The sequence below is a fragment of the Limulus polyphemus genome, unplaced genomic scaffold (assembly GCF_000517525.1).
Source record: "Limulus polyphemus unplaced genomic scaffold, Limulus_polyphemus-2.1.2 Scaffold1225, whole genome shotgun sequence".
Classification (NCBI taxonomy): Eukaryota; Metazoa; Arthropoda; class Merostomata; order Xiphosura; family Limulidae; genus Limulus; species Limulus polyphemus.
Genome location: NW_013666835.1, coordinates 30548 through 48765, shown reverse-complemented (window position 1 = coordinate 48765; position 18218 = coordinate 30548). Strand labels below are relative to the sequence as shown.

General features: G+C 29.6%; 1 long non-coding RNA gene across 9 annotated transcripts; it reads right to left on the bottom strand.

Moving 5' to 3' along the window:
* Nucleotides 1-2241: 2241 nt before the first annotated feature.
* Nucleotides 2242-18076, bottom strand: LOC106462690. Of its 9 annotated transcripts, none has more exons than XR_001291007.2 (10): nucleotides 17891-18076; nucleotides 16222-16291; nucleotides 15346-15395; nucleotides 13368-13423; nucleotides 12053-12123; nucleotides 10838-10951; nucleotides 7174-7316; nucleotides 6188-6282; nucleotides 4704-4782; nucleotides 2242-2314 (listed from the first exon to the last, which is right to left on the bottom strand). It is a non-coding gene; the product is annotated as an uncharacterized LOC106462690 (long non-coding RNA). The 9 variants fall into 9 exon arrangements; XR_002611328.1 differs by lacking the exon at nucleotides 17891-18076 and adding an exon at nucleotides 17798-17881; XR_002611332.1 differs by lacking the exon at nucleotides 17891-18076 and adding an exon at nucleotides 17798-17881 and having other exon boundaries at nucleotides 7174-7204.
* Between the last annotated feature and the right edge of the window lie 142 nt (nucleotides 18077-18218).

The window sequence follows — 18218 nt, the reverse complement described above, 5'->3', positions numbered from 1 at the left end:
CTTTTACCAACGAATAGTGGGATTGACCATCACATTATAATGCCCCCACGGCTGAAAGGGCGAGCATGTTTGGTGGGATGGGGAATCGAACCCACGACCCTCAGATTGCAAGTAAAGCGCCCTAACCACCTGACCATGCCGGGCCCAAAAAAAAAGATGAGTTTTCTGTACTGTCCAAATATATGTACTACAAAATAAACATGGTAACTGCACTTAAAAGCACTATAAAGCCATCAAATTCACAGTATTATATAAATTAAATAAAGTATCTATGAATTGTTAATATAGAGGTAGCTGGGAATTAGAGTCTACATGGTGTACAAATCAGTAGGATGAATCAAGATATTTTTCTGTATACACTACTGTAATAAATTGAGTGTAAATCACTTACATATATATATGATTGAAATCTCTTTTCTTTTTTCAATTAGTGAATATTTAGACTATGAATAACAAATCTGGCCACAATGAATGTCACTAAATGTTTTAGTGTAAGAATGGCTTTATTATGGTGTGTCCCCCTTTTTTATTATATCTATATTCTTGCTCAAATATTTTCCATTTCTTGTCTTAGAAAGAGATTGTGGTCACCTGTTTCCTTCCTTATTTACTCTGGACACTGGCACCAATCAGAAAAACATTTGCAACACTATATATGAAATGATCCATAAAATACCACAGCAATATTGTTATCAACAATTCATAGAAATAACCAATATTCTGTGAGTAATTTAACCATTTCTTGTCTTAGAAATGGATTGTGGTCCCCTATTTCCTTCCTTATTAACTCTGGACACTGGCACCAGTCAGAAAAACATTTGTAACACTATATATGAAGTGATCCATAAAATACCACAGCAATATTGTTATCAACAGTTCATAGAAATAACCAATATTCTGTGAGTAATTTAACCATTTCTTTGAATTGTTCATTACAAGCTATGGCATGATCTCTCTCTGTATGTGTATGTTGTGCCATAGGATCTATGGCATACACTAACCTACCTTCCTCATATCCCCAAACAGATGTATTTTCTTTGGCTGCACATATAATGTATCCTGGGGAAATCCCTAAGTTTTAATTCTAGTGGTTATGTGCTGTATGGATCACATGCCAAAGCCATTGTCATGGGATTACTTCATATCTTTAGCAACTTACCATGCTTTCATAGAAGTTTCAGAATAAATCCTGGAACTTCTCTGACATTTACTACTTTACTTCTGGAGCCTTATGTTGCTCTTGGAAAAAACAAACACAGGATCAACTATGATTTCATTTGTATAAGAGGTTTCCTTACCATTATTCCAGAAAAACCAAAGCAGTAAATGTTTGAGAAGCCCAAGATTTCTTCCAAACAAGTTTTGAATACTGGATGTATATAAAATATGCATAGCATGTATGTAAATAAAGGTGAATAAATTACATACATGAGAGCAGTAGGCCTAAAAATGTTGTAAAAGTGCTCTTTGATGCTAATAAATTATAAAACAAATATGACAACATAAAATAAAGGATTCTACTATGAAATCATCAACAATTTGTTTCAATGGTTTTGAAATTATGTAGCAAAAACCAAAAAACTATAATAATAAAAAGGAATCTGCAGAGGGAACAAATATGGCTACCACAGTGGACTATTTAACAAAACCAGGAAAGCAGTCCTGAACTCTGCCGTTTAGTAATTAACAGAACTTGGTATGAAAATGGTGATTAGAGTTTAAAATATAAAATATACTGATGTACAACTAAATTTTTTTATTTTTATTTCCTTTGTTTTTGAGATGTATTAACCATATTACAAAATAAAGAGAAGTTCCTTATAGAATCATGACTAGAATGTAAATTAGCTTTTAATTGTAATTTAAAGAAAACCACAGAAGCAGTTCAAAAACTGTCTTTTAGCAATTAACTACACCTAGTATGAAAATAAGATCAGGGTTTATTTTGCACAACCTGATCTTCTAATTTTTTTTTGCTTCGGAGATGTATTAGTAACATACGTGAGACAACATCAAAGTCCACAGATGGTTCAACACACACCAAACACACGGCAAAAAGTTTAGTTGATACTTATAATGAATAATAAAAAGTACTTCAAATAAATTTCTCTTCCTTAAAACTCAAACACACATGTACACTTGAAATGAATTAACTTACTTAAACTCATTTTTTTTCCAGTAGTTATAAAAATCGTATCAAACTCCATGTCACTATCTTTTTCCATACAAAAAAAAATTCTTGCCTTTTCTGATGTTGGAGATCTTTGTTTTTTAGTCTACAGTTTTCATGGTACCAATCTCCAGTAGATACTTCCTATACAAAACAAGTTATTAATCTCATATAGTGCACTGTTTAAAATTTATACAATTAATAAATACACAGCATGTATAAGAGTAAAAGAAAAAAAAGGTTAAAATTTGTGATGTTAGTTAGACATTCACACAAGTTACAAAATAATATATATTTAAATAATAACCACACATGACTACTAGCATACATTTAACAGAGGGCATATGAAATATGCATGCTTCCTACTGAAATCAAATGAAAAATCACTGTCTTTAAAATAAATTTCCTAAAAGTATCTTTACAGTATATGCATGTATATAAACACACACACACAGCTGGGGTAGTTCTGAACATCTACTGTATTGCTTGATGTTTCGTTTTCTTTATCTTGTTCATACTTGTATTTTATATTCAAGGCTATCTGATACCATGCCTATCTTTGACCTACTAAACAGAGGAAAGTCAGCCACTAATTACCACCCTACCATCCATGCTAAGGAATTGACTGTTGCTCTTATAAAATACCCATAGCTTGGGATTGTTTTGGAGTATCAGACGGATTCAAACCCAGCTCATCATTCTCTTGTTCATACATATTACCAGACCATATAATTATAAAATTACATCCTCATACCCTTAAGCCTAAATAGTCTCAATAAATATCGGTGTTACATATAGTAGTGGATTTACATAATAAATATGATGCTCCTGCCACGCTCATTGCTGTGGGTCTTTATGAGAGTGACAAACATTACAGCAGATTTTACACAGCAAGAAAGAGTGATTTCTAATGTGGTAAGATGTACAAAAGTAATGAAATATTGGACAAGATCATGACAGATCTTTTCTTAACATTCTAGTAGAGATGGATATTTTTAATGGTTTAGTCTTATATGTGTTAAATATTGAAGTAGTGGTTAATAATATGAAGTTCCTTACAAATAAAAAACATACATTAACACAATAAACAGAAAACTATATTTCATGGAATTTATGCTGCTATTATAATGTTTAATTCTCTAACCATACTGGGAGTAAATAGACAACTATCAAATAAGCCACACTAAGTATCTTACAATAGTTTCAATTATAAAAATATAATGTAAACTGAGGTACCTATTATGTGATAAAATTGTACCCAATAACCCCCTATATCCTAATTTGACATTTTGTATACATTGTGGTACAGAATGACACCATATGTTTTCTAATCCTTTGGTTAATATGCTAATGTTTTTTAAATCTCTCTACTTTCTTTCTTAACCTTGCTTTTTTTTGCTAGCTCTATCTGGGCCCTTTTTGCTAATTGGCAATTAACAGTTTCTTGTGGAGAAGATAGTGTGTGACACCTAGGAATAGAAAACTATTTTTTCTGTTAGTGAATTGGGTAATAGTCTGGGGTTTCTCCTCAGCACTTGAGCATGAGGGTCATGTGCTGGGTAGAGTTTTGTGTGCAAGCGTGGCTTAAACTGTTATTGTATGTTATGCATTAAAAGTGAGGTTCTCCTTTGATCAATAGATCTTTCAGAGATTTTGCTGAATTTCTAAACTTAGAATTGAATGGTACATTTACTTTTTGAGGTTGAATATATATAATGTAACTAAACTTAAATATTGGTAAGATTTTTCAGTTAACTTTTCTTCAAGAGGTTTTGCAAGATTCTAATTTTATTATAACTAACTTTGTTTCAGAGTTTTAGTTCAGAATTTCATTTCAATTTGTGGTGCAAAATATTTTTTATTTCAATTTCACTTTGAGGCTTAACTTAAATATTACTTGGTTCTAGTTTAATCTCACAGAAAAAGCTTACCTTGGACTGGTGAGAAAGAGCTCACTAAGATTTCACTTTTTTTTCTCTCTCTCTTGCCTGTCCAACAAAGCCACAACAGATACACCTGCCCTTGTTTTACTGTTCTGTTCGTTGTTTTTGTTTTTATTTATAAATGCACAAACTAAACCAGACAGTGAAGTACACCAGTCAAATTTAAATATATTCAGACTTTTACTACAGTTATAATTTTAATATATTAGAGCACTTTTGAGACTCTTTTAACATAATAAACAGACAACAAGCAAACATTTGGTCTTTCAAGGTTGTCCTTGCACAACCGTCTTTTGGGAATAGCACAAATTTAAGCACATCCTTTATTTTCCAAGAAATCATTGATTTCTCTCTTAAACTCCTTTAAAGTGCTGACCTCCACTACTACCAACAGCAATTTATTCCCTAAGTTAATCACCCTGTTAGTAAAGTAAAACTGCCTTAACTGGAGCCTGGCCTCTCTATTTCCAGTTCTATAACTTATTTCTTCTCATTCTGTTATCTACAGAATATAGCAAAGAGAAATCAGAGACTTTTATCCTATCAGTTCTCTGAATAATCTTATAAACGTCAATAAGATCACCTCTTACCTTTATTTTCTCAAAAATCATCTTGGTACCACTTCTCAGATCCCCCTCCAATAAGACAATATCTTTTCTTAGACCAAAACTACAAACAATGTGGCCTAATTAGTGACTTACATAGAGATAACTACATCTTTTAAATACACTCTAGAATCATATTAACTTTACTTCTAGCAATAAAGTACTACTTGAGGTGACATGCATGACTTATCCACTACTATGTCAAGATCTTTCTCTTCAGTCATGCTACTGAGAGGTTTTCTCATCTGTATTAAATATATGATCTAAATTATGATAATCAAGATGCATTATCTTGCACTTGCTATAATTATAGGTGATATGCCAAATATTTAACCAAATAATACAATTGATCTAAGTCATACTTAAACATCCTCAATACTATTAAAAATAACAAAAAGTTTAATGTCACCAGCAAAGGCCCAAGCACTGACCTCTGAGGCACTCCACAAGAAAGAAAGAGAGTTTTTGTAATGAAAAAAAAAGGATGCATTTTAATGGCTCTCAGTTTATTTTCTTTAGGACAAGATATAAATACAAATTGTATACACATCAAGCATGTAATACAGGGCTTTTCTCTCAATCAGTCTCTGTCAGGATGTAGAAAATACTGGTATCTTGAATTGATGATATCATCAAGACTGTGACAAGATTATAATTAACTATGTAGATATGATTAGTATCAAATTTCTTTATCTACATTAATTAAATCAATCATATTCAAACCTGGAAAAACTAGAATCAAGGCTCACATAAGAATATGTTTCATTTTATTTTAGAAAGCTTAGGGAATCAGAAAAAGGAATTATCAAGAATTTTACGTTCATTTGAAAGTGATTATATTAATATTTACAAGTTTCTATACCTACAAAACAATTTATGACAACTTTTGGAAGTTTTAAAATAACAGCCAAGCTAAATTGAGTCATTTCAAATTATTAAAACATTTCTTTAGAAATTGACAAAATTAACTAAATACAGTAACTTTCACATTTTTCAATTTACATTCAGCCAACTTAAATTGTACTTTGAATGTAAAAAATACCATAGCTCTAAAGCAAATTTTGTAGTTGGTGGATGCTCTATATTGGTCAAGTAACCTGTATTTAGTATCTTGAACATTATATTATTTAAAGTTCTGCCCAATTAGCCACAATTTTAATGGACATTATCTGTACAAACTGGTCCAATTAGGCTATAAAGATTCTACCAATAATCTTTTATTTTTTGTGAAATAATAATGATAAAAAATGTCTGAATTTAAAATTATTACACAGAAGATAAATCAAAAGAAGTTCTCTTGCAAATTAAAGTTAATTTTGTAAAATAATTCACAAGCTTTTTTTCTGGTATACATTTTAGATCACTGAATGACCATTCAGCATTTTAAAATAATTAGTATTAAGGATAAGCGATATATTAAAAAGAGCAGCCTTCTACCTCAAGTTATTAAATATAACACCAATACTTACCTCAATTTATTTGATTTTTTCTTCCTGTTTTGATCTTCTCTATAACATTTCTAAATGAGCCTTCTGTGTTTGTTGTTTAATCTTTTTATCTTCTCCTACATGGGAAGTCACAAACTGTTTTATAGACTCTACTTTAAATTGCTTGTTTATAAGCAAAATAACTTCATGTTGATATCACATGCTTTGGTTTTTTACACCAAACTTTTTAAGGAAATTATCTAGGACTTTTAAAAATATAAATTTAGCTAAAACTTGCTGTTAATGCTTTGTTTTGTTTGGATATTCCAGCAAATCTACTGTACTTAAAAGCTACCTGTACTAGTTGCCCCTAATTTTGAACTGACAGACTTGAGGGAAGTCAATAAAACCAGTGCCAATTGGTATAACATGATTTGTTTTTTATACACCACACTTTCTACAAAAAGTATTTAGGGTTGTTTAAGCTACAAGTTCAGCTAAAATTTGAGTGCTTTCTTTGCTTTTTTTTGGATATTCAAGCAAATCTACTCAAGGGCTGACTACCTGTGTTATCCACCCCAAATTTTGAACTGAGAAACTTGAGGGAAAGCAAATAACTAATAGCAACCAGTACCACATCTTTTGTCTAACTAAATACTGGGATTTGATCATCAACCTTATAATGAAGAGTGAGATTATCTTGCTTTACACATGTAACTGTAGGTATTACAAAGTTTGTCTTTCAAGGAATTTTTGGAAACAATTGCTCATAATTAAACAAAGTCATGGCACTAACTACCATGTTAAGTGCTCAACCACACATTGCAACCTAATCTCATTTGCTTTGCTAGTTTAATAAAAATTGCACCAATTGATGTCATACCTGGTTAATATAATAGAAATAAAAATTAAATGAACAGTTGACAAACTTCCAAAGAAGGAACTTACAAAAGCAATACTGAAAAAAACGTTTACAAGATTTACATGTATTATTTATCTCTTAAAATTAACAGGAATTAAATGCTTACCTCCTGCAAAATCAGATGAATCCTTGGTAAACTATCATAAAGAGAGGAGTAAAAAAACAATGCACTAAAAAGTTTCAAACTTTTCCTTGTTTAATGAGTACACTTATGACTGTTTTGGTTAATATCTTCCAGAAAAAGAAAAACTGTGTAGTAAAAAGAAACAAAAAGTTATTTTTATTTTGAAGAGTACTTAAAATGTATGGAAATGAGCTACTTAAATAATGCAAATACTATGATATGGTATAAAAAATATTGTAAAATCCTGTAGTTTTAATACTAACATTGATAATTTTAATACTGCTTTCAAAAAATAAACATAAGGACATACTTATTGATATTATAATGTGTTATTTTGGGAGATAAAAAACAAAACCCAACATATACTTAAGTTTGGTTCTAAAAATTACATTTACTAACAATTTAGATGAACTGAATTCTATACTTAGTTACTACATGAGTTTACCATCTCCACCTTTCAATGAACAGGGTTAAAGGATAATTAATTAACTACATGATTAACATAACACTAGAAATAAACATAAGCAAATGATTATCTTTTGCCATTGCCATTACAAAAATGAAATAACATTAATTACCTCTGTTGAAAAATGTCACCTACAATGTTTCATTTATTTGACAAAATACATTATACTCCTGTATATGCTAAAAAAATTAAAACCAGTTTGCCATAGCCATAGCTGATAACTAATTTCGCTCAATTCAGTGCTTGTAAGATTGTCTTATGTCAAGTATAATTAATTATAAACATGCTTTGCCAGCTTGGAAAAGACATTCACACCATAATAACTGTTGTTGTAACAAATATCTTATATAAATAATGTTCCAACGACTCTTGTGTATGATTTATCACAGCCAATCTCGATTAAGCCAAATATGTCATCAGCACTGAATTTGGCAAACATAGTATAGTTGTAATACTATTATTATACATTCTTCTAATTCTTGAAAGAAGGGACTAGATAAAGATTGTAATGTTAAAAAATATAACAGGCCTAATACTTATGTCTTATAACAAGTATAATTAAGTAATTTCATAATTTTAAAATGTTGCCATAATTTTTACATTAAAATAGTTTTGTAAATTTAAAAGAAAATGTTATAAAGTACAGGTATTTAAATAGGTTCTAATTACAGTCCAAGCACGAAAAATCTATCTTTTCTTTTAAGAATCCAATTTGCAAAAATTATTAAAAAATATTTAAATATAATAACTACTATCTAACAATTGAGTGCATACAAGATTATTAAAATTTATCCTTTTTTAGCTAAATATTACAAAATATACTGAACAACCTTCTGACAAAGCATATACTATCTATATTGTAAATTTTAGACCAAACAAAAATTTTGCAAACAGCATTTATGATTACAAAACTGCAATACAAATTAAAACAACAAAAAAGTTTGCCTTTATATCATTGAATGTAACCATACTGCATGACATTATTGCAGCTTACTCAGAAATACCTTTATAAAAAATTTGTTAGAAAAGGTTCAGCAAAAAACATCAAAATTACAAAATGAACAACACACATTACTTCAGTGACAGCTGCTAATGCTGCTTGAAGCATTTCCCTGTCTACTGACATAATTCACCAGAGTGTTGCATCTATGGGTAATTCATTAAATCACTAGTCTCGATATTATAGTTTTTCTTAAATCTACAATGTATTTAATCACAGTGTTATATGCAATGACTTTTACAATTAACATGTATTGTTTTAAACAATCTTACCAATTTTTTAGCACAATGTGTTAAAGTGGCCAGATGACATTCCCAACTTTAACATAATCTTCTCATTTCCTGTACAACACATGGACTTGCAAGTTTCTTGTGTTTACAGTACCAACATTCTACCTTTCACACATTCCACACTTATCCTTCTTATAATCTTCACAGGTTATCTCTACTTTTAATCTCTGAGCTGCTTTTTCACCAATTAAAGAATCATTTATTGTAAAAAAAATTCAAAAACCTCACATACCATATCAAATGTTAGTATTAACTTGATAAATACAAAACAAAACAAAATAAAAATTGTATTAAAAAAAAAGTTGCATAATTTCAACATATCTGCATTAATTTGTGTGAAAAATCTGAAAACCATATTTTTTTTGAAGCAAACTTTCCTTAAATTGTTATCACCAATGCACAGTTTATTTTTTATTTCCATAAGTGTTTCTCTTAAGGTTAGTTCTAAGGAACCTACTGGGAATTCAGCATATCATGCTGGATTATTACTCGTACAACTTCCTAATTACTGGCTGTGTAAGAGGTAAAGATGTCTTTACTGAGTTCATGATTTGGACAGGTATAAATCATCTCCATTAAGTATATCTTCTTTGTTTTATGTTTACCTTGTAAAGCCATGAAAATTGAGACTGCTATTTAACAGATTAAACATATGATTAGAGGTACAGAGCAAGCAGTGCACATACCAAACACCAGAATTTTAACAGTATCCACTACACTTCCCTCTACTAAAATACTACTACTTGTAGTATTGACTACTGCATTGATGCTAATGCAACAGCAAAATAGGTTTTGTAAGCCTATATGTGTAACGAGGATGCTACGAGGTATAAAAGGTCATGTATTACTTGGATCATACATTAAGTTATGAAATTGTATTCTCTTTATATAGTAACAAAATACTAATACTTTATTGGAGTGCAGTACAGTTTAGGTGTATGAAAAACATCAACTGCATTTCCATTTCTTGTTTTCAGAAAACTTACTTCAAAGATTTAGTTGTTTTTTTTCAGCTGTTAACTCCTACATTAGAATTTTGTGATTTATTGTTGATATATAGTAAGCAATCAGCAGAATGAATTTGTGGTGTTTACAGTTTACTATTCATCATTATTCAAGGTGCTCTGCATGTATGTATTTTCCTTCTTCTTAGCTCTTTCTTAGATATTATGGAATTAGAGTCAGGATTAAGTTGAGTGCTTTGAGCTTGAAAAGTACTTATATGCAATTTCCTCAACAGATCAAAACTGGTTCTAAAGCCTCAAAATATTGTACCACTGCAAAATTAACTTCCAGCATGGAATGTCTACACTAGCTTCCTGGGTCTGCCTGTGTAACTTAGCAAAACAAGAAATATAAAAAAAAACTATAAAAAATATTCAAAGTTTCACAAGGTATCTGCACTAACCACTCATAATTTTAAATTGATACACTAGAGGGAAGGCAGCTAATGAACAACACCCACCACTAACTAATGGGCTACTTCAACTAAAGAGAAGAATTTGACCATTATTCTTTTAAGACCTGGCACTGTGATAATCTTGGCCTTGATATGGCCATGCCTTTTTTTTAATTACTGATTTGACAACTGACTACTTTTATGCTTTCTACTGTAGTTAATATGCATCATAGATACAGTGCATGAGGGTAATGGATCACAAAGATGGCAAATATGGCATTTTCCTTTCTTTTGTTTTTTATGTCCATCACATACTTTGCCAGTTACTACTGTTTCCATGCTTCCTGTGATTGAAAATCTGAAAATTGTGTTGAAATCAGCTCAACTACTGTAGCTAAAGTGTTATTAACAATTGTTATTGTGCTTTATGCGCTTTTTCGATTAGATGTTTCATAATTTTGTTTTGGCGCAATTTTTAGTAAAATACCTACTTTTTCACAGCCGCGGGTCTTAAAATACCCTCAGTCCCAAAGTACAGAGCATGATTTTTTGGACCCAAAAATTCACAGTCCAGCACATTAACTGTTACTAGAACATGTCAAGCCCTATAAATATTTTGGAAGAAAACAACTTTAAGCACATATACATAATTTCACATGGAATAGATAACAGAATATACATTACTGGTAATAACACAGGACTGTGAATATAAACTTCAAAAAAGTGTTTTGGTTTTAATAACAGATTTTACATAATTCAGCTATGCAGATTTCGAAAATAATATTACTTTTTTTCTATTACGTAAGGATTTTTTACAAATCGAGAAGAGAAAAAAAAACTTTACCTTAGATCAAATTATTATTTCATTTACCACAATGAGATTTTTTTTATTATTATGTTTGTTAACAAAAATACAAACAAACTGAAGAAAAGATAAAAACCTTGATGTCAAACGAATATGCATCCTCAATCATCCTGATTTTTTTTTATGAAATCTTCATCTTTTAATCTCAAAACTACATGTTGTGGTCTTTTTTTTTATGTATTGCATTATGTATGTGATGGAGAAAATGGATATCATTTTCGGATTTCAAGACAATAAAACCATCGCAGGCCTGTGTAATTAGTCTAAATTGTAACCTATCATATCAAACTATGAGGAAAAAGGCTCATAAATATCTGAGATATACATGGTTTATGATATATGTACTTTCAACTTTTTCTATTACTTATTTATCTCTTTATCTTAACAAGTCATGAAATAAGAAAAATATATTTATGGGCTCAACTTTATTTCAAAATTGGAATTCCTGCTTTTAAAAACTTTTATTTCATTTGAAAAATTATAAAGCACACATTAGGTGATATCTTAATCATTACTTAGAATAATTTACTCACATCATGTTAAATCTAAACAGTTTAGCCAAACTATACAAGAGCTACAACACAGTGTTGTCAAGAAAAGTACACAAAACATGGTTAAATAAACTGTTAAGCTCCAAAAACCAGTTTGAAATAATTAACATTAATTAATCACAGCAAAATATAGGCAGCAAATGCATTCCAAAAGTTACTCGAGTGATGATTTTTTTTTTATGTCTTGACTGGCCTGTAATCTGGTTACAAACTAAATTTTAACACTTATAAACTTGGTGTATGAATTATAAGTGGAGAGTAGAACTTAACTCAGATTGTTACACTCTTACCAGGATCATGTTCTTTACTAGATTACTTAATACTTTTTTCCTTGGTCTTGTCAGTCATTGTTTTGTTGCATCTGTTGAAAGAATTAAAAAGAATATTTAATTTTAATTTTAACAATAGTTCCTTAGAGAAAATGGCATTTTTCAACAACTTTGATTTATGATATTCTCATGTGTTTTTCTTATACTGTAAGCAAATAAGAAATTTGTGCATTTTGTTGTGATATACACCACTACACATTTACTGAAGAACCATATCTCATGTGTTTTACTAATAAAAAGTCATTCATGTTTCCTAACAAATGTCTATTTTCTTACAGCTACATGGAGCTTCTGTTTTTAATTCATTCCATTGAGGACACAAAATTTGTTGTGCACCTAGCTAAGTTAAATACAGTACAAAATTAACTGCAGTTATAAGCTGTGTGTTACACTGAACATCAGATGTTTCTGATATATGAATGTTCCACCTATCCTGATGATACAATATTATTTCCTTGCTTTTAATCAACATCTTATTCTCATTACAATTTCATACATAATCAGCAAAGAGCTGAATGCTCTCTATATTGAATCTTCTGGTAAGGGTAAAGTACAAGGCTATTTATAAAGTGAAAAATAAACCATCTAAGGTTTTACCACAATGTGATGAATTTGGAGAAGAAAAAAAAGTTTAATTAAATGCACAGTTTCAAAAATATATCAAACAATCCATATCATGAATCAGAAAAAACACTAATTTTCCTATTTTACAAAATAATAAGCAACTCAGGTGCTACACTACATATTTAAAAAGTAAATAAACATAAGAAAACCCTAAAATCAAGCTCTAAGTGCTGTAGAGTATTTATGTTATTGATTAGTAACTTATGGAAGATAGCTATTTTTAGGGATCTGTTCAGAATAATTCATTTCCCTTACTATAAAACTGATTCACTCACTTGTCAGTATCATCCTCTAATGCAACCTTTTAAAGCAATTTTTACTTGTCTCCGTTTAATGTCACAGATGTTACTATTAGATCTGCTAGCAGTTTCAGGATTTTGAACTCTTTTTCATGTTTATCACAAAACACAACAAATAAAATGTTTACTGCAAGGTACAACAAGAGTATGAGCATATTAAAACAATAAAAAAAAATCGAAACATATGTGACAGATCTACATGTTATTAAAAATAATTAACCTCCATCATTCAGTCTTCAATTAAGAAACTTAAATCTTTCTTAATTTGTTTTAATGTACAGGTTTAAAAATAGCAAGAAATTTGGAGATAGATTTCTCCAGTTCATGGTTAGTCACAATATCAATCACACAACCTTTTAAAATGATTTTCATTGGTCCAAGCCATTTAGAATCCTCTTGAAAGCAGTACCTAAAACAAAAACACAGATGCAAAGTTAAAGGAAATCCTCAAGAAGTTGAAATGTTTGACTTTTTGTCTGTGTTTTCTCTCTATGAGATGATATACATAATTTCTCAAGTGATTTTATTGGGTGCATTATCATATACCTTGATGCTGATGCTTTTTTTATTAGAACACCATTCTTCTGTGAAAATCTGAACACTCAGAGTTAAGGTTTATCGTTAATAATTTCATGTATGTTGGGAAGTTGCAAATTAATTACAACTTGTGAAAAAATAAGTCCTATAAATAGGGATTTTCAACACTGTGGAAAGAGATGTTGTTTGCATAAATAGGACAAGTATAAAAGTGATCAAACTCTTCCTGTAAGGCAACATTCTTGATGCAAGCTTTTGATACTTGGAGAGGGAAGTGATGATGCACTTTGAATGGAAAGTGATAAATATTTCCATCTCCTTCCACTATACTTTCATTTTTTTCATTATCAAATTTAATAAGAATACTTACAAATTCACAAATTAAAGGAGTATCCCTACAACTGGTGTTGTCTTTGGCCTGATACTTCTCTCAATTTCTAAGATCCACAATCACAAAATATGAAGGCAAGAGTTTAGTTTTTTATAATGTATCATATATTGAACTTAATTTGTACCTTTAAGAGTTTCATTATTTGTATGATGATTATTAAATTTCTTTTTAAAAGGTGACCATTTTAGCAAAACAGAAAAAAATATTAATATAAAAACTCTCACTTCACTATGCAGAAGCTGATACAGAATATTCAATGTCATACTAAAAGTCATCACTTTAAATGAAATTAACAATCACTTGTTAAATTCACTTTCCAATAAAACACTCTTCTTTTTACAGAAGGGTGAGAGGTAAGCTTATTGAAGTTCACAAAGTTACTTTGGGGATTGATGATATAAAGACTTTTGATTTCTTTATGCTATATTTTGAAAATAACAAAAGTTAAAGATTTGGAAAAAGACAGGCTATGCTCCAGTTAAGATGGTTTTATTTTTCTAAAAGGGTGAATGATTTATGGAATGAGCAGTGGAGGTCAGCACTTTACTAGTTTCATCGTGGATTAGATGATTTTCTGAAAAGTAAAAAGTGGGTTTAAATGTTTACTTTTCTCAAGGGTAGGTGTGCAAGGACAGCCTTGAATGACCAAATGGTCCCTTGATGTCCATAGGTTATGAGATGTTAATGCAGTCCATTAGGACTTTCACTGTGAAAAATTCTCAAGCAATAACATTATTGCAACAAGGTTCTAGAATGAACATTTTTCAATCAACAAGTACAGAGTTACATAGAGAAGTCCAACTAAACAAAATAAAATGTTAACACACCAATCACTCAGTAATAAGTTTACACATAGTTGATAACCAGAACTTTCACAATCCATATGGTATGAAACATGTAGATCTTCCAGACTAGTTTAGTAGCCTACACAGTTAGAAGACAATGTGTGATTCAACAGAATATATCTGGTACAAATAGCAAAAGCTTTGTAGAAAATAAAATACTGGGTACACCTAATTCTTTATCCATCTTCAATCATGACACTAATTCAATTATACCATGTTTTTGCACAAATTAAATTAAGAACTAATACAACATATTGCCAAAATACAGCCATCATATGCAAAATACTTGCTAAGGCTAGGCTATGGTAAAACAGCTAGGTAGGCTTCCATATACTGGTTAGGCCTAACTGATTCTATAAAGTATTTATTTCTGAGAATTGTGTACATTTCCTCATTTATTCAGTTCAATATTTGTCAGGAGAAGTTAGATATATCCTACAAAATTAATCATTAACCAAATGTTTTATTGGCTAGCTTGCCAATTCTAATTAAAACCTGTATTAACATTATTTAATCAATCTTAATTATGATAGCAAGTGCACTTATTTCTTTACTTACTTTATCTTTCCCACTCCACCATGAGGCTTATCCATAGCATAAAGACCCTTCTTTCAATACAAACATACATGAAAACAAAACAATTAAACAAACTGATAAATGATAATACAACATATTTAAAACCATTTCCTAAATAGATCCATGAAGTTCTACTTTTTTTGTTTATATATATCTAAATGTACAGAATGTTTATCATTGATTACTTCTTTTGTAATATTCCATAAATATGGATTGTACTAATAAATCTCATAATACTGGCTGTGAACCTACAACACAGCTTTAACACTTGATCTGTGAAAAAAACTGTGTAAAACAAACTTAGGTTATAAATAAAGATAATATTATAATGCGCAATTCAAACTAGTTTCTTGATTACTTAATGATTTTACAGAAGTAAACCAGAAAAAGTTTAATATAAAACTGTAAATGTTGTTATACTACCTGTCAGTGTGAAGGCGTGAGAAAATGAAAAAGTCTTCTTAGGGTCTTAAAACCTTACTCATTAAAATAAACAAGTTGTTTTTCTTTTCAAAAGTCAGTAATACAATACATTTTAAAGATAGTGAAAAATTGTAACACTAATTACACTATTAGTAAATTTTTCAAAGAAAGTGTATCGATTTACCATTAATATGTCTAATGCTCAACAGCATTTTCAATTTCTCTTTAAGGCTTACTACTAGTAATTTTACATTACATACATTCTTTATTATTACTATTTCTTTGCAATTATGTAAGGTTATAAACTTTAATATATTTTGTTCAATTTGAAAAAGAGATTTATATGAACTTGTTGCTTTCACAGCAATAAACAAAAAAAGGGAAGAAAACTAAAAACATGAAAGCAGGAAAATATTAGAGGATGAAAGGACTTACCTTTCTCTGATTTACTGGAATAAGAGTATCTAAAATTCTCAAGGTTTTGGATTGCTGGAGTTATGTCATACTTTAATGAAATTGAAAAAGTTTTTTACTTCAACCATTGCTAGATTTTGAAACAGTCAAAAAAAGTAGATGATAAAAATGACCCTCAAATTATGGTGCTATGTTTATCACTTATATATTTACTGCTTCCATTTTGAAGTATTTTTGTTATTGTTTACATTAACCAAACTAATAATTTAGTAAACTGTTTCAAAAAAGAATGGATTCCAACAGAAAACATCAGTTACCATAACTATCATAGATAAAAAGGAAAAAAACGAATGGGTGTAGCTGTAATTAAGAATGGTTTTGAGACTTACTGACAACTTTGTCTTGTCTAGTATGTGTGTAATACAAACACATAAAATTACATAAATACTATCATGATAAATTTTTCCATGCAAGCTTTTATAGGAATGTTCTAGAAAAGAAACTATCACAGCTAGATGATTTGCGGATTTATAATTTGTGTCATTATTGTGACATAAACCAATCAAGAATTGTCAAACTCAAAAATCTAAATTTACTGTGTCTAAATGCATCACATGATTCACAATTAAACTAAATTACATTAACTTTGTAACACTTATGTTTATGTGTAAAATATGAAAATCAAGTATAAAGATATATACCACATGTTTCAAGGAAACTTCACCCTGCATCTAAATGGTATGAAGGCAAATTGGCAGGAGTCAAGTTCAGTGAATCACAAGCAGAATTCCCTTCTTTTAAAGCATCACTTACAGGCACATTACCTTTCCTTTTCTTGTTTTGTTATGTATTAGTTAAAAAAATTAAGGTATTACTTCAAGTTTAGTGAGATTCATAACAATTAATTTGGAATGTTTCTTGATTCATTAGTTTTAAATAGTAGTCCAATTATTATATTAGTTAAAAAAGTGGATATATCTATTCTATAAAAAGGATATAAAGACGAAAATGCTAATTAACTGTGTTACATAAATGATATTTCATAGATAATAACAGAAATTCGTAAATAATTGGTATAAATGTTATCATAACAAAAGAATATATTTTTTTCTCAGTTGGTTTAATCTACATGTAAAAAACTGCAGATGGAAGATTTCATATAGCAGAGTGTTGCACTTGTGAGTTTGACAATAAGAACATTTATGTTGTGACATGCATAAAATTTAATTCTAAGTTGTCCTCACCACTACAGTTCATTGATACAACAGTAATAGATGAGTGATCAAAACAACCAATGATTAAAGGGTTTTTGTTTACATAATGTATTTAGATTTTCTGTCTAGGACTCCAGGTTAAATGTCAGCAGAATAGACATATGAAGAAAAAAAATCCTACACAGGTCAATAAAATTAATGGATAAATTCAATGTGTAGCTTCGTCACATTTCACAATATCATTTACATAAACTGTTTTCGTCATTAAAATTCGTTCTCACAACCCACCATGAAGTTAACTTTTTATAAATTCCCATATAAAGTAGTTTACATTTGAACAATTAGGATCTACTTTAATTCATACCAATTTAAATAGCTCTTACTTCTTAAATCTTTCACAGTTATCACACACATGAGAACAAGTAAACAACGACATATTATCAGTGGTAAAAAGGAAAATAAGATATACTATCTACCTTTAAAAGTTAAACGAATCAAACTGTTTCATGTGTTAGTACGGTTATTAAACATCTACATGGTTTTTATTTTTTTGTTTGTTTTTGTGAAATTTAAATTTCAAGATGACCCATATGGATCTTGTAAGTTGTAGAGATGATCATAATGTATTACCGCCGTAGCGAAAGTTTCCATTATTTATTATGATAAAGTCTTTAGTATGAACAAATATTGGGCCATACTTTTTATTAATTATTTGTTATTGTATAACAATTAGACAATTTTGTTAAAGGTAAAAAAAAACTTTTAAATAAACTGTTTATAAAAGTCCATTTCTTCAAATATTAC